The sequence below is a fragment of the Pseudophryne corroboree genome (genome assembly GCF_028390025.1).
Source record: "Pseudophryne corroboree isolate aPseCor3 chromosome 7 unlocalized genomic scaffold, aPseCor3.hap2 SUPER_7_unloc_3, whole genome shotgun sequence".
In the NCBI taxonomy this organism is placed as follows: domain Eukaryota; kingdom Metazoa; phylum Chordata; class Amphibia; order Anura; family Myobatrachidae; genus Pseudophryne; species Pseudophryne corroboree.
In genome coordinates this window covers 1,275,263-1,291,558 of record NW_026967612.1, presented here as the reverse complement: position 1 = coordinate 1,291,558, position 16,296 = coordinate 1,275,263, and the positions used below count along the sequence as shown (strand labels likewise).

The window sequence follows — 16,296 nt, the reverse complement described above, 5'->3', positions numbered from 1 at the left end:
TCCTTCTCCCAAAAGGCCCCCCTCCCTCCCCCCCCTCCCTGTTTTAAATTTTAAAATCTTTAAATATTTAAATCTTCGAATCCTTAAATTGTCTGTTTAATATTTATTTTTTCTTCAATTCTTTTTGTTGTTTAAACAGCAATGTAGTTATTCCAGGGGTTAAAATAATGAAATATAGAAATAATATTAACAAAAATTAAAGGTAAAAATGAATTGATAGAATGATCCCATTAAAAGTAAATAAATAATATGGATGTTAAGCTGAGCGGGTTGGATTCAAACATGGGACTAGCTGCATAGAGTGCATTTGATGTTTCCCCTGCGCCACAAGAACTGCTTTAGTAGTGGCATGGATTTATGTTACCCTAAAAGGTTTTATATAAGTAAATGGGGATCCTTAGTGCTGAGTCTCTGAATTATGTATATGTGATTATAGATATGAGGTATTGATTGAAAGATTATAGGTTAATCTGTATATAGATTATATATTTTCTGTTATTTTTTAAACCACCTTGTTGCTTATTTTATTATTATTTTTAATCACCATGTTGCTTATTTTTATATTATGAAATGCCTTTATATGTGCAATTGCAATTAGAAAGTTGTTCCATATGTGAGTCATTACATGTATGCATCCAATTAGTACATGTATGTATCCAATCAACTAATTAGTAATGCTATTGGTCCGGTGCATTTTAAAAAGAGCCTGCTAGGCTGCTGATGTATCCTCTGACGAAACCGCTCTTGGATAACAGCGGAGAAACGCGTAAGAAAGGTGATTACCGGACACTCTGATTGCTGAGATATAAGCCCGTTCATGAACGAGCTACATCACGGCGGACGTCTGATGTAAAGACAGCGGTGAAGGGGAAAAAGCAATTTGAGACCGAGCAAAAGGAGGTCTCTACCCCACGGCAGGGAGAAATATCCCGACCGCGAGTGCCAATAAGATCCATCCACGGTTAACGGGGGTCGTAGCATACCGCTGTGTTTCACCAACCATCACAGCGCTCTCCCCCTGTTTTCTTTCATTACTCACGTGAGTTACATATGAACTTTAACTGCAGTAAATAATAAGAATTTACTTACCGATAATTCTATTTCTCATAGTCCGTAGTGGATGCTGGGGACTCCGTAAGGACCATGGGGAATAGCGGCTCCGCAGGAGACTGGGCACATCTAAAGAAAGCTTTAGGACTATGTGGTGTGCACTGGCTCCTCCCCCTATGACCCTCCTCCAAGCCTCAGTTAGGATACTTTGCCCGGACGAGCGTACACAATAAGGAAGGATTTTGAATCCCGGGTAAGACTCATACCAGCCACACCAATCACACCGTATAACTTGTGATCTGAACCCAGTTAACAGTATGATAACAGAGGAGCCTCTGAAAAGATGGCTCCCAACAATAATAACCCGATTTTTGTAACAATAACTATGTACAAGTATTGCAGACAATCCGCACTTGGGATGGGCGCCCAGCATCCACTACGGATTATGAGAAATAGAATTATCGGTAAGTAAATTCTTATTTTCTCTAACGTCCTAAGTGGATGCTGGGGACTCCGTAAGGACCATGGGGATTATACCAAAGCTCCCAAACGGGCGGGAGAGTGCGGATGACTCTGCAGCACCGAATGAGAGAACTCCAGGTCCTCCTCAGCCAGGGTATCAAATTTGTAGAATTTAGCAAACGTGTTTGCCCCTGACCAAGTAGCTGCTCGGCAAAGTTGTAAAGCCGAGACCCCTCGGGCAGCCGCCCAAGATGAGCCCACTTTCCTTGTGGAACGGGCTTTTACAGATTTTAGCTGTGGCAGGCCTGCCACAGAATGTGAAAGCTGAATTGTACTACAAATCCAACGAGCAATAGTCTGCTTAGAAGCAGGAGCACCCAGCTTGTTGGGTGCATACAGGATAAACAGCGAGTCAGATTTCCTGACTCCAGCCGTCCTGGAAACATATTTTCAGGGCCCTGACAACATCCAGCAACTTGGATTCCTCCAAGTCCCTAGTAGCCGCAGGCACCACAATAGGTTGGTTCAGGTGAAAACGCTGGAACCACCTTAGGGAGAAACTGAGGACGAGTCCTCAATTCCGCCCTGTCCGAATGGAAAATCAGATAAGGGCTTTTACAGGATAAAGCCGCCAATTCTGACACGCGCCTGGCCCAGGCCAAGGCCAACAGCATGACCACTTTCCATGTGAGATATTTTAACTCCACAGATTTAAGTGGTTCAAACCAATGTGACTTTTGGAACCCAAACTACATTGAGATCCCAAATTGCCACTGGAGGCACAAAAGGAGGCTGTATATGCAGTACCCCTTTTACAAACGTCTAAACTTCAGGGACTGAAGCTAGTTCTTTTTTGGAAGAAAATTGACAGGGCCGAAATCTGAACCTTAATGGACCCCAATTTCAGGCCCATAGACACTCCTGTTTGCAGGAAATGTAGGAATCGACCCAGTTGAATTTCCTCCGTCTGGCCTTACTGGCCTCGCACTACGCAACATATTTTCGCCAATTGCGGTGATAATGTTTTTGCGGTTACATCCTTCCTGGCTTTAGATCAGGATATGGATGACTTCATCCGGAATGCCTTTTTTCCTTCAGGATCCGGTGTTCAACCGGCATGCCGTCAAACGCAGCCGCGGTAAGTCTTGGAACAGACAGGGTCCTTGCTGGAGCAGGTCCCTTCTTAGAGGTAGAGGCCACGGATCCTCCGTGAGCATCTCTTGAAGTTCCGGTTACCAAGTCCTTCTTGGCCAATCCGGAGCCACGAATATAGTGCTTTCTCCTCTCCATCTTATCAATCTCAGTACCTTGGGTATGAGAGGCAGAGGAGGGAACACATACACTGACTGGTACACCCACAGTGTTACCAGAGCATCTACAACTATTGCCTGAGGGTCTCTTGACCTGGCGCAATACCTGTCGAGTTTTTTAATCATGTGGACGACTTCTGGGTGAAGTCCCCACTCTCCCGGGTGGAGGTCGTGCTGAGGAAGTCTGCTTCCCAGTTGTCCACTCCCGGAATGAATACTGTTGACAGTGCTATCACATGATTTTCCGCCCAGCGAAGAATCCCTGCAGCTTCTGCCATTGCCCTCCTGCTTCTTGTGCCACCCTGTCTATTTACGTGGGTGACTGCCATGATGTTGTCCGACTGGATCAACACCGGCTGACCTTGAAGCAGAGGTCTTGCTAAGCTTAGAGCATTGTAAATGGCCCTTAGCTTCAGGATATTTATGTGAAGTGATGTATCCAGGCTTGACCCTAAGCCCTGGATATTCCTTCCCTGTGTGACTGCTCACCAGCCTCGCAGGCTGGCATCCGTGGTCACCAGGACCCAGTCCTGAATGCCGAATCTGCGGCCCTCTAGAAGATGAGCACTCTGCAACCACCACAGGATGGATACCCTTGTCCTTGGTGACAGGGTTATCCGCTGATGCATCTGAAAATGCGACCCGGACCATTTGTCCAGTAGGTTCCACTGGAAAGTTCTTGCGTGGAATCTAACGAATGGGATTGCATCGTAGGAAGCCACCATTTTTACCCATAACCCTTGTGCATTGATGCACTGAGACTTGGTTCGGTTTTAGGAGGTTCCTGACTAGCTCGGATAACTCCCTGGCTTTCTCTTCCGGGAGAAACACCTTTTTTCTGGACTGTGTCCAGGAACATCCCTAGGAAACAGAAGACAAGTCGTCGGAACCAGCTGCGATTTTGGAATATTGAGAATCCAATCGTGCTGCCGCAACACTACCTGAGATAGTGCTACACCGACTTCCAACTGTTCCCTGGATCTTACCCTTATCAGGGAATCGTCCAAGTAAGGGATAACTAAAATTCCCTTCCTTCGAAGGGATATCATTTCGGCCATTACCTTGGTAAAGACCCGGGGTGCCGTGGACCATCCCTACGGCAGCGTCTGAACTGATAGTGACAGTTTTGTACCATAACCTGAGGTACCCTTGGTGAGAAGGGTAAATTTTGACATGAAGGTAAGCATCCTTGATGTCCCGAGACATCATGAAGTCCCCTTCTTCCAGGTTCGCAATCACTGCTCTGAGTGACTCAATCTTGAATTTGAACCTCTGTATGTAAGTGTTCAAAGATTTTAGATTTTAGATTTAGAATCGGTCTCACCGAGCCGTCTGGCTTCGGTACCACAATAGTGTGGAATAATACCCCGTTCCCTGTTGCAGGAGGGGTACCTTGATTATCACCTGCTGGGAATACAGCTTGTGAATGGCTTCCAAAACTGCCTCCCTGTCAGAGGGAGACGTCGGTAAAGCCGACTTTTGGAAACGGCGAGGGGGAGACGTCTCGAATTCCAATATGTACCCTTGAGATATTACCTGAAGGATCCAGGGGTCTACTTGCGAGTGAGCCCACTGCGCACTGAAATTCATTGAGAACGGGCCCCCACCGTGCCTGAGCTTGTAAGGCCCTAGCGTCATACTGAGGGCTTGGCAGAGGCGGGAAAGGGTTTCTGTTCCTGGGAACTGGCTAATCTCTTCAGCCTTTTTCCTCTCCCTCTGTCACGAGCAGAAAAGAGGAACCTTTTGTCCGCTTGCCAACAAAGGACTGCGCCTGATAATACGGCGTCTTATTTTGAGAGGCGACCTGGGGTACAAACGTGGATTTCCCAGTTGTTGCCGTGGCCACCAGGTCTAAAAGACCGACCCCAAATGTCCCCTTTCAAAGGCAATACTTCCAAATGCCGTTTGGAATCCGCATCACCTGACCATTTTACTGGTAGAATTGGACAACGCACTTATACTTGATGCCAGTCGGCAAATATTCCGCTGTGCATCATGCATATATAGAAATGCATCTTTTAAATGCTCTATAGACAATAATATACTATCCTTATCTAGGATATCAATATTTCCAGTCAGGGAATCCGACCATGCCAACCCAGCACTGCACCTCCAGGCTGAGGCGATTGCTGGTCGCAGTATAACACCAGTATGTGTGTGAATACATTTTTGGATACCCTCCTGCTTTCTATCAGCAGGATCCTTAAGGGCGGCCATCTCATGAGAGGGTAGAGCCCTTGTTCTTACAAGCGTGTGAGCGCCTTATCCCCCCTAGGGGGTGTTTCCCAACGCACCCTAACCTCTGGCGGGAAAGGGTATACAGCCAATACTTTTTAAGAAATTATCAATTGTTATCGGGGGGGAAACCCACGCATCATCACACACCTCATTTTATTTCTCAGATTCAGGAAAACTACAGGTAGTTTTTCCCTCACCGAACATAATACCCCTTTTTGGTGGTACTCGTATTATCAGAAATGTATAAAACATTTTCCATTGTCTCAATCATGTAACGTGTGGCCCTACTGGAAATCACGGTTGTCTCTTCACCGTCGACACAGGAGTCAGTATCCGTGTCGGCGTCTGTATCTGCCATCTGAGGTAACGGGCGCTTTAGAGCCCCTGACGGCCTATGAGACGTCTGGACAGGCACAAGCTGAGTAGCCGGCTGTCTCATGTCAACCACTGTTTTTTTGTTTTGTTTTTTTATACAGAGCTGACACTGTCACGTAATTTTCAACAGTACATCCACTCAGGTGTCGACCCCCTAGGTGGTGACATCACTGTTACAGACACTCTGCTCCGTCTCCACATCATTTTTCTCCTCATACATGTCGACACAAACGTACCGACACACAGCACACACACAGGGAATGCTCTGATAGAGGACAGGACCCCACTAGCCCTTTGGGGAGACAGAGGGAGAGTATGCCAGCACACACCAGAGCGCTATATATATATATACAGGGATAACCTTATATAAGTGTTTTTCCCCTTATAGCTGCTGTATGTTTTAATACTGCGCCTAATTAGTGCCCCCCTCTCTTTTTTTAACCCTTTCTGTAGTGTAGTGACTGCAGGGAAGAGCCAGGGAGCTTCCCTCCAACTGAGCTGTGAGGGAAAATGGCGCCAGTGTGCTGAGGAGATAGTCTTCGCCCCCTTTTCGGCGGCCTTATCTCCCGTTTTTCTGTATATTCTGGCAGGGGTCAAATGCATCCATATAGCCCAGGAGCTATATGTGATGTATTTTTTGCCATGTAAGGTATTTTTATCATGTTTTATTGCGTCTCAGGGCGCCCCCCCCAGCGCCCTGCACCCTCAGTGACCGGAGTATGAAGTGTGCTGAGAGCAATGGCGCACAGCTGTGCGCTACCTTATTGAAGACAGGAACGTCTTCTGCCGCCGATTTTTCCGGACCTCTTCGCTCTTCTGGCTCTGTAAGGGGGCCGGCGGCGAGGCTCTGGGACCCATCCAGGCTGGGCCTGTGATCGTCCCTCTGGAGCTAATGTCCAGTAGCCAAGAAGCCCAATCCACTCTGCACGCAGGTGAGTTCGCTTCTTCTCCCCTTAGTCCCTCGATGCAGTGAGCCTGTTGCCAGCAGGTCTCACTGATAATAACAAACCTAAACTAAAACTTTCACTAAGAAGCTCAGGAGAGCCCCTAGTGTGCACCCTTCTCGTCGGGCACAGAAATCTAACTGAGGCTTGGAGGAGGGTCATAGGGGGAGGAGCCAGTGCACACCACATAGTCCTAAAGCTTTCTTTAGATGTGCCCAGTCTCCTGCGGAGCCGCTATTCCCCTTGGTCCTTACGGAGTCCCCAGCATCCACTTAGGACGTTAGAGAAAAGAGGCGTTGGTTACAACTGTTGCTGTTCATCCACAAGAAGGAATTTAATGTATCAATTACAATTGGAAAGTAACGATTAAATTACAACAGCTGTATCCAGTAGGATTTTTTGGACCCTTTAATAAACATTCCGTTGTCATCAAGAGCAATATGAAATAGATCCTGATTACATTTAGATATGGATAGTGGTGCCTATATATGTTGACTCCATTGTATTTTATTGAATGTGGGTTTCTTCTGTCTATATATATTTTTTAAAAATAAAGAGCTTGTATATTTTATTTTTTGCGCTCCCTTGATAACAAGTGTGATTATCTTTAAAATTTGGTTTATTATTGGTAGAACAGTACTACCTATGGGAGCAGCATTTTATAATATATGGTGAAAATTAATAGATGTATAAAGATTAAATAAGCAACAAATTGGTGAAATAGATAAGTTTTGATAGGAGCGCTGGGTTCTATATATATATATTGACATTTGGTTATATATATGTATAGACTTTATAAATTCTTGACAGAGATGTGCCTGAGCAGCGGCCCTCCCCAGCCCTATCCCAAATCATACTTATTTTGCATAGGAGATACCATGGTCATGAAGATTGTTCTCCCAGGGTGAGGTTCATTCATTGCATTCTGGGTATGCTGACCCCTGTGATTTCCCCAAATGTGGGAAACTCGACTGCATTATTTGTGGTAGTGGGGGACTGTTTTTGTGCTTTCCTCTGGTCAGCTCTGGTAAAAGTCAGATTTATTTGTCTCAGATCTTCCTCTAGCCTTGTTCTTCTTTCGAGAGTTTCCATGTGCTGCCTCAGTTGGATCTCCTTCACTTGACAGGGGGGTGCCCGAGCAGCGACCCTCCCCAGCTCTAGCCCAACTCCTACTTACCTGCCAGGTGAGATACTATGATCATGAAGGTGCTTCTCCCAGGGCAAGGCTCACCCATTGCACTCTGGGTGTGCTGCTCCTGCGGTTTCCCCAAATGTTGGACACTTGACTGCATAATTTGTGTTTCCCCTGGTCGGCTCTCGTATAATTCAGATCTCTTTGTCTCAGGTCTCTCTCCAGCCTAGTTTGCTGTCTGTTTCCACTTCTCTTTTCTTGAGTTGCTCCCTTCTATGCCCTTGCGCACTATCCTGACTTCTCCTGTCTGCTTACTTTGTGCCTTCCAACGCACAATGCAAACTACAGGTAGTGCTGCAGGGCCCACACCCTTTTACTTGCCTTACAGAGCAGCTCTGGAGCTGTTACAGTGCCCAGCTGCTGCAAGAAATCAGCTTGAATGCTTCAGGGGCTGGGGCATAGCCCCACACCGAAGTAGGGTGGAGGTGTTTAATGCGAACTAGGGGTCATCCAAGCGCCGCAAAAGGCCGCCATGCCCTGCACGCCCCTTTTCTCTTTTCATATGCAGACGAGGGTTGAAGCCAACTTTGACCCACTGCTTGGATGACATCACCATATGCAAATCCATCTGCTGCAGGCCTTCCCCCAGGAATGCTTGCACTAGTTGTTGCATTTGGTTTGTTGTTTGGGGGTGCTTCAGTATTAGGCAGCCTTCTGCCCTCCCATGTTCATCTGAAAATATGTATTCTCCCTGCAGTTGTTGTCCCCAGATGAGAGTTCCCTTGTGCTGCCTCAGTTGAATCTCCTTTACTTGACAGAGATGTGCCTGAGCAGCGGCCCTCCCCAGCCCTATCCCAAGTCATACTTATTTTGCATAGGAGATACCATGGTCATGAAGATTGTTCTCCCAGGGTGAGGTTCATTCATTGCATTCTGGGTATGCTGACCCCTATGATTTCCCCAAATGTGGGAAACTCGACTGCATTATTTGTGGTAGTGGGGGACTGTGTTTGTGCTTTCCTCTGGTCAGCTCTGGTAAAAGTCAGATTTCTTTGTCTCAGATTTTCCTCTAGCCTTGTTCTTCTTTCGAGAGTTCCCTTGTGCTGCCTCAGTTGGATCTACTTCACTTGACAGGGGGGTGCCCGAGCAGCGACCCTCCCCAGCTCTATCCCAAATCCTACTTACCTGCCAGGTGAGATACTATGATCATGAAGGTGCTTCTCCCAGGGCAAGTCTCACCCATTGCACTCTGGGTGTGCTGCTCCTGCGATTTCCCCAAATGTGGGAAACTTGACTGCATAATTTGTGTTTCCCCTGGTCGGCTCTCGTATAATTCAGATCTCTTTGTCTCAGGTCTCTCTCCAGCCTAGTTTGCTGTCTATTTCCACTTCTTTTTTCTTGAGCCGCTCCCTTCTATGCCCTTGCGCACTATCCTGACTTCTCCCGTCTGCTTAATTTGTGCCTTCCAACGCACAATGCGAACTACAGGTAGTGCTGCAGGGCCCACGCCCTTTTACTTGCCTTACAGAGCAGCTCTGGAGCTGTTACAGTGCCTAGCTGCTGCAAGAAATCAGCTTGAATGCTTCAGGGGCTGGGGCATAGCCAACATGAGCCCCACACCGAAGGAGGGTGGAGGTGTTTAATGCGAACTAGGGGTCATCCAATCGCCGCAAAAGGCCGCCATGCCCTGCACGCCCCTTTTCTCTTTTCATATGCAGACGAGGGTTGAAGCCAACTTTGACCCACTGCTTGGATGACATCACCATATGCAAATCCATCTGCTGCAGCCTTCCCCCAGGAATGCTTGCACTAGTTGTTGCATTTGGTTTGTTGTTTGGGGGTGCTTCAGTATTAGGCAGCCTTCTGCCCTCCCATGTTCATCTGAAAATATGTGTTCTCCCTGCAGTTGTTGTCCCCAGATGAGAGTTCCCTTGTGCTGCCTCAGTTGAATCTTCTTTACTTGACAGAGATGTGCCTGAGCAGCGGCCCTCCCCAGCCCTATCCCAAATCATACTTATTTTGCATAGGAGATACCATGGTCATGAAGATTGTTCTCCCAGGGTGAGGTTCATTCATTGCATTCTGGGTATGCTGACCCCTGTGATTTCCCTAAATGTGGGAAACTCGACTGCATTATTTGTGGTAGTGGGGGACTGTGTTTGTGCTTTCCTCTGGTCAGCTCTGGTAAAAGTCAGATTTCTTTGTCTCAGATTTTCCTCTAGCCTTGTTCTTCTTTCGAGAGTTCCCTTGTGCTGCCTCAGTTGGATCTCCTTCACTTGACAGGGGGGTGCCCGAGCAGCGACCCTCCCCAGCTCTAGCCCAACTCCTACTTACCTGCCAGGTGAGATACTATGATCATGAAGTTGCTTCTCCCTGGGCAAGGATCACCCATTGCACTCTGGGTGTGCTGCCCCTGTGATTTCCCCAAATGTGGGAAACTTGACTGCGTAATTTGTGTTTCCCCTGGTCGGCTCTCATATAATTCAGATCTCTTTGTCTCAGGTCTCTCTCCAGCCTAGTTTGCTGTCTGTTTCCACTTCTTTTTTCTTGAGCCCCTCCCTTCTATACCCTTGCGCACTATCCTGACTTCTCCCGTCTGCTTACTTTTTGCCTTCCAACGCACAATGCGAACTACAGGTAGTGCTGCTGGTCCCACACCCTTTTATTTGCCTTACAGAGCAGCTCTGGAGCTGTTACAGTGCCCAGCTGCTGCAAGAAATCAGCTTGAATGCTTCAGGGGCTGGGGCATAGCCAACATGAGCCCCACACCGAAGGAGGGTGGAGGTGTTTAATGCGAGCTAGGGGTCATCCAAGCGCCGCAAAAGGCTGCCATGCCCTGCACGCCCCTTTTCTCTTTTCATATGCAGACGAGGGTTGAAGCCAACTTTGACCCACTGCTTGGATGACATCACCATATGCAAATCCATCTGCTGCAGGCCTTCCCCCAGGAATGCTTGCACTAGTTGTTGCATTTTGTTTGTTGTTTTGGGGTGCTTCAGTATTAGGTAGCCTTCGGCCCTCCCATGTTCATCTGAAAATATGTGTTCTCCCTGCAGTTGTTGTCCCCAGATGAGAGTTCCCTTGTGCTGCCTCAGTTGAATCTCCTTTACTTGACAGAGATGTGCCTGAGCAGCGGCCCTCCCCAGCCCTATCCCAAATCATACTTATTTTGCATAGGAGATACCATGGTCATGAAGATTGTTCTCCCAGGGTGAGGTTCATTCATTGCATTCTGGGTTTGCTGACCCCTGTGATTTCCACAAATGTGGGAAACTCGACTGCATTATTTGTGGTAGTGGGGGACTGTGTTTGTGCTTTCCTCTGGTCAGCTCTGGTAAAAGTCAGATTTCTTTGTCTCAGATTTTCCTCTAGCCTTGTTCTTCTTTCGAGAGTTCCCTTGTGCTGCCTCAGTTGGATCTCCTTCACTTGACAGGGGGCTGCCCGAGCAGCGACCCTCCCCAGCTCTAGCCCAACTCCTACTTACCTGCCAGGTGAGATACTATGATCATGAAGTTGCTTCTCCCAGGGCAAGGATCACCCATTGCACTCTGGGTGTGCTGCCCCTGTGATTTCCCCAAATGTGGGAAACTTGACTGCGTAATTTGTGTTTCCCCTGGTCGGCTCTCATATAATTCAGATCTCTTTGTCTCAGGTCTCTCTCCAGCCTAGTTTGCTGTCTGTTTCCACTTCTTTTTTCTTGAGCCCCTCCCTTCTATACCCTTGTGCACTATCCTGACTTCTCCTCCCGTCTGCTTACTTTGTGCCTTACAATGCACAATGCAAACTACAGGTAGTGCTGCAGGGCCCACACCCTTTTACTTGCCTTACAGAGCAGCTCTGGAGCTTTTACAGTGCCCAGCTGCTGCAAGAAATCAGCTTGAATGCTTCAGGGGCTGGGGCATGGCCAACATGAGCCCCACACAGAAGGAGGGTGGGGGTATTTAATGCAAACTAGGGGTCATACAAGCGCGGCAAAAGGCCGCCATGCCCTGCATACCCCTTTTCTCTTTTCATATGCAGATGAGGGTTCCAGCCAACTTTGGCCCACTGCTTGGATGACATCACCGTATGCAAATCCGTCTTCTGCAGACCTTCCCCCAGGAATGCTTGCACTAGTTGTTGCATTTGGTTTGTTGTTTGGGGGTGCTTCAGTATTAGGCAGCCTTCTGCCCTCCCATGTTCATCTGAAAATATGTGTTCTCCCTGCAGTTGTTGTCCCCAGATGAGAGTTCCCTTGTGCTGCCTCAGTTGAATCTCCTTTACTTGACAGAGATGTGCCTGAGCAGCGGCCCTCCCCAGCCCTATCCCAAATCATACTTATTTTGCATAGGAGATACCATGGTCATGAAGATTGTTCTCCCAGGGTGAGGTTCATTCATTGCATTCTGGGTATGCTGACCCCTGTGATTTCCCCAAATGTGGGAAACTTGACTGCATTATTTGTGGTAGTGAGGGACTGTGTTTGTGCTTTCCACTGGTCAGCTCTGGTAAAAGTCAGATTTCTTTGTCTCAGATCTTCCTCTAGCCTTGTTCTTCTTTCGAGAGTTCCCTTGTGCTGCCTCAGTTGGATCTCCTTCACTTGACAGGGGGGTGCCCGAGCAGCGACCCTCCCCAGCTCTAGCCCAACTCCTACTTACCTGCCATGTGAGATACTATGATCATGAAGGTGCTTCTCCCAGGGCAAGGCTCACCCATTGCACTCTGGGTGTGCTGCTCCTGCGATTTCCCCAAATGTGGGAAACTTGACTGCATAATTTGTGTTTCCCCTGGTCGGCTCTCGTATAATTCAGATCTCTTTGTCTCAGGTCTCTCTCCAGCCTAGTTTGCTGTCTGTTTCCACTTCTCTTTTCTTGAGCCGCTCCCTTCTATGCCCTTGCGCACTATCCCAGGATAATTATTGTAGCTCGTCTGCGGGTAACAGCTCTCAGATCCACTTCTAGAAAAAATGCAACAATGTAATTTGAGTGACAAACTGCAGAGATGAACCCTTTCTGTGACTGCTGCACAGGGATCACACAAACTCTATTCATAGGGCTGACTTCACTTAGGGGAGATGTTCTCGCCCCGCAAAGAAGTGCAAGTATATACCGCACTTACGGTACCATTGGATTTACAGATATTTTCTTGCAATACACTATGGGGGTCATTCTGAGTTGATTGCTCGCTAGCAGTTTTTAGCAGCCTTAAAACGGTGGAGTTAACATATCTCACGTGGAAGGTGGTCATGTTATTAGCCTTGGCTTCGGCTAGGCGAGTGTCGGAATTAGCGGCTTTGTCACATAAAAGCCCATATTTGGTGTTCCATGTGGATAGAGCGGAATTGCGGACCCATCCTCAATTCCTACCAAAAGTGGTCTCATCTTTTCATATGAACCAATCTATTGTGGTGCCTTTGGCTACGCGTGACTTGGAGGATTCCGAGTTACTTGATGTGGTCAGGGCTTTGAAAATTTACGTGGCCAGGACGGCTAGAGTCAGGAAAACTGAAGCGCTGTTTGTCCTGTATGCAACCAACAAGATTGGTGCCCCTGCTTCAAAGCAGGCTATTGCTCGCTGGATTTGTAACACGATTCAGCAAGCGCATTCTATGGCTGGATTGCAGTTACCGAAATCGGTCTAGGCCCATTCCACGAGGAAAGTGGGCTCTCCTTGGGCGGCTGCCCGAGGGGTCTCGGCACTACAGCTGTGTCGAGCTGCTACTTGGTCAGGTTCAAACACCTTTTCAAAATACTATAAGTTTGATACCCTGGCTGAGGAGGAACTCATGTTTGCTCAATCGGTGCTGCAGAGTCATCCGCACTCTCCCGCCCGTTTTGGAGCTTTGGTATAATCCCCATGGTCCTTACGGAGTCCCCAGCATCCTCTAGGACGTTAGAGAAAATAAGATTTTAAACCTACCGGTAAATCTTTTTCTCGTAGTCCGTAGAGGATGCTGGGCGCCCGTCCCAAGTGCGGACTACTTCTGCAATACTTGTATATAGTTATTGCTTCAATAAGGGTTATGTTATAGTTGCATCGGTCCTGCACTGATGCTACAGTATGTTGTTTTTTCGTACTCATAACTGGGTAGTTTATCACAAGTTATACGGTGTGATTGGTGTGGCTGGTATGAATCTTGCCCTGGATTAACAAAATCCTTTCCTCATACTGTCAGTCTCCTCTGGGCACAGTTTCTCTAACTGTGGCATAGAGGCGCATAGAGGGAGGAGCCAGTGCACACCCAGAACTAAAGTCTTTCTTAAAGTGCCCATGTCTCCTGCGGAGCCCGTCTATCCCCATGGTCCTTACGGAGTCCCCAGCACCCTCTACGGACTACGAGAAAAAGATTTACCGGTAGGTTTAAAATCTTATTTTCTACTTTATTCTTTTCTATCCTAGTTTATTACGACCAACTCTCATCCAAGGAGTTTGATATTCTACTACCTGCATGCAATTTAAATTGCTTAAATTGTTTATATGGTTGATTTGTCCTTCACAACCCATAATCTGCAACTTGGATGTACTTGTGTCATTGAAAATCTTATAATAAAAATGTTTATATATTGAAAAAAAAAGTTACAAGACATATGCATTCAATATTTGAAGAAACAAAATAAAATAAAGCTATGTATTGGGTTTCACTAACAAGCACATTGGAAGACTTGACTACTGTTAAAAGACATGCATTACATGGTATAGAGCCACAAACCACAATGTAGTAAAATAAAAACAAACTTACATGTGCTAGAGCTGGGGAGGGTCGCTGCTCGGGCAGCCCCCTGTCAAGTGAAGGAGATCCAACTGAGGCAGCACAAGGGAACTCTCGAAAGAAAAACAAGGCTAGAGGAAGATCTGAGACAAAGAAATCTGACTTTTACCAGAGCTGACCAGAGGAAAGCACAAACACAGTCACTCACTACCACAAATAATGCAGTCAAGTTTCCCACATTTGGGGAAATCACAGGGGTCAGCATACCCAGAATGCAATGAATGAACCTCACCCTGAGAGAACAATCTTCATGACCATGGTATCGCCTATGCAAAATAAGTATGATTTGGGCTGGGGAGGGCCGCTGCTCAGGCACATCTCTGTCAAGTAAAGGAGATTCAACTGAGGCAGCACAAGGGAACTCTCATCTGGGGACAACAACTGCAGGGAGAACACATATTTTCAGATGAACATGGGAGGGCAGAAGGCTGCCTTATACTGCAGCACCCCCAAACAACAAACCAAATGCAACAACTAGTGCAAGCATTCCTGGGGGAAGGCTGCAGCAGATGGATTTGCATATGGTGATGTCATCCAAGCAGTGGGTCAAAGTTGGCTTCAACCCTCGTCTGCATATGAAAAGAGAAAAGGGGTATGCAGGGCATGGCGGCCTTTTGCGGCGCTTGGATGACCCCTAGTTTGCATTAAATACCCCCACCCTCCTTCTGTGTGGGGCTCATGTTGGCCATGCCCCAGCCCCTGAAGCATTCAAGCTGATTTCTTGCAGCAGCTGGGCACTGTAACAGCTCCAGAGCTGCTCTGTAAGGCAAGTAAAAGGGTGTGGGCCCTGCAGCACTACCTGTAGTTTGCATTGTGCATTGTAAGGCACAAAGTAAGCAGATGGGAGGAGAAGTCAGGATAGTGCACAAGGGTATAGAAGGGAGGGGCTCAAGAAAAAAGAAGTGGAAACAGACAGCAAACTAGGCTGGAGAGAGACCTGAGACAAAGAGATCTGAATTATATGAGAGCCGACCAGGGGAAACACAAATTACGCAGTCAAGTTTCCCACATTTGGGGAAATCACAGGGGCAGCACACCCAGAGTGCAATGGGTGATCCTTGCCCAGGGAGAAGCACATTCATGATCATAGTATCTTACCTAGCAGGTAAGAAGGAGTTGGGCTAGAGCTGGGGAGGGTCGCTGCTCGGGCACCCCCCTGTCAAGTGAAGGAGATCCAACTGAGGCAGCACAAGGGAACTCTCGAAAGAAGAACAAGGCTAGAGGAAGATCTGAGACAAAGAAATCTGACTTTTACCAGAGCTGACCAGAGGAAAGCACAAACACAGTCCCCCACTACCACAAATAATGCTGTCAAGTTTACCACATTTGGGGAAATCACATGGGTCAGCATACCCAGAATGCAATGAATGAACCTCACCCTGGGAGAACAATCTTCATGACCATGGTATCTCCTATGCAAAATAAGTATGATTTGGGATAGGGCTGGGGAGGGCCGCTGCTCAGGCACATCTCTGTCAAGTAAAGGAGATTCAACTGAGGCAGCACAAGGGAACTCTCATCTGGGGACAACAACTGCAGGAGGTACACATATTTTCAGATGAACATGGGAGGGCAGAAGGCTGCCTAATACTGAAGCACCCCCAAACAACAAACCAAATGCTACAACTAGTGCAAGCATTCCTGGGGGAAGGCCTGCAGCAGATGGATTTGCATATGGTGATGTCATCCAAGCAGTGGGTCAAAGTTGGCTTCAACCCTCGTCTGCATATGAAAAGAGAAAATTGGCATGCAGGGCATGGCGGCCTTTTGCGGTGCTTGGATGACCCCTAGTTCGCATTAAACACCTCCACCCTCCTTCGGTGTGGGGCTCATGTTGGCTATGCCCCAGCCCCTGAAGCATTCAAGCTGATTTCTTGCAGCAGCTGGGCACTATAACAGCTCCAGAGCTGCTCTGTAAGGCAAGTAAAAGGGCGTGGGCCCTGCAGCACTACCTGTAGTTCGCATTGTGCGTTGGAAGGCACAAATTAAGCAGACGGGAGAAGTCAGGATAGTGCGCAAGGGCATAGAAGGGAGTGG

At 47.6% G+C, this 16,296-nt stretch overlaps 10 non-coding genes and 3 pseudogenes across 10 annotated transcripts; 10 read left to right on the top strand and 3 right to left on the bottom strand.

The window, feature by feature from the left end:
- Positions 1-7,232: 7,232 nt before the first annotated feature.
- LOC134986501 (U1 spliceosomal RNA) lies at positions 7,233-7,396 on the top strand. Its single transcript, XR_010192369.1, has one exon. It is a non-coding gene; the product is annotated as a U1 spliceosomal RNA (small nuclear RNA).
- A 152-nt stretch (positions 7,397-7,548) lies between these two features.
- Positions 7,549-7,711, top strand: LOC134986456 (U1 spliceosomal RNA). Its single transcript, XR_010192331.1, has one exon. It is a non-coding gene; the product is annotated as a U1 spliceosomal RNA (small nuclear RNA).
- A 661-nt stretch (positions 7,712-8,372) lies between these two features.
- LOC134986499 (U1 spliceosomal RNA) lies at positions 8,373-8,536 on the top strand. The gene has a single exon (XR_010192367.1). It is a non-coding gene; the product is annotated as a U1 spliceosomal RNA (small nuclear RNA).
- Positions 8,537-8,688: 152 nt separating this feature from the next.
- On the top strand, positions 8,689-8,851 carry LOC134986430 (U1 spliceosomal RNA). The gene has a single exon (XR_010192312.1). It is a non-coding gene; the product is annotated as a U1 spliceosomal RNA (small nuclear RNA).
- Positions 8,852-9,521: 670 nt separating this feature from the next.
- Positions 9,522-9,685, top strand: LOC134986500 (U1 spliceosomal RNA). Its single transcript, XR_010192368.1, has one exon. It is a non-coding gene; the product is annotated as a U1 spliceosomal RNA (small nuclear RNA).
- Positions 9,686-9,837: 152 nt separating this feature from the next.
- On the top strand, positions 9,838-9,979 carry LOC134986474 (U1 spliceosomal RNA; annotated as a pseudogene).
- A 692-nt stretch (positions 9,980-10,671) lies between these two features.
- On the top strand, positions 10,672-10,835 carry LOC134986349 (U1 spliceosomal RNA). The gene has a single exon (XR_010192243.1). It is a non-coding gene; the product is annotated as a U1 spliceosomal RNA (small nuclear RNA).
- Positions 10,836-10,987: 152 nt separating this feature from the next.
- LOC134986464 (U1 spliceosomal RNA) lies at positions 10,988-11,129 on the top strand (annotated as a pseudogene).
- Positions 11,130-11,824: 695 nt separating this feature from the next.
- LOC134986371 (U1 spliceosomal RNA) lies at positions 11,825-11,988 on the top strand. Its single transcript, XR_010192263.1, has one exon. It is a non-coding gene; the product is annotated as a U1 spliceosomal RNA (small nuclear RNA).
- A 152-nt stretch (positions 11,989-12,140) lies between these two features.
- LOC134986442 (U1 spliceosomal RNA) lies at positions 12,141-12,303 on the top strand. The gene has a single exon (XR_010192322.1). It is a non-coding gene; the product is annotated as a U1 spliceosomal RNA (small nuclear RNA).
- Positions 12,304-14,378: 2,075 nt separating this feature from the next.
- On the bottom strand, positions 14,379-14,542 carry LOC134986394 (U1 spliceosomal RNA). Its single transcript, XR_010192285.1, has one exon. It is a non-coding gene; the product is annotated as a U1 spliceosomal RNA (small nuclear RNA).
- A 688-nt stretch (positions 14,543-15,230) lies between these two features.
- LOC134986486 (U1 spliceosomal RNA) lies at positions 15,231-15,372 on the bottom strand (annotated as a pseudogene).
- A 152-nt stretch (positions 15,373-15,524) lies between these two features.
- Positions 15,525-15,688, bottom strand: LOC134986384 (U1 spliceosomal RNA). Its single transcript, XR_010192276.1, has one exon. It is a non-coding gene; the product is annotated as a U1 spliceosomal RNA (small nuclear RNA).
- Between the last annotated feature and the right edge of the window lie 608 nt (positions 15,689-16,296).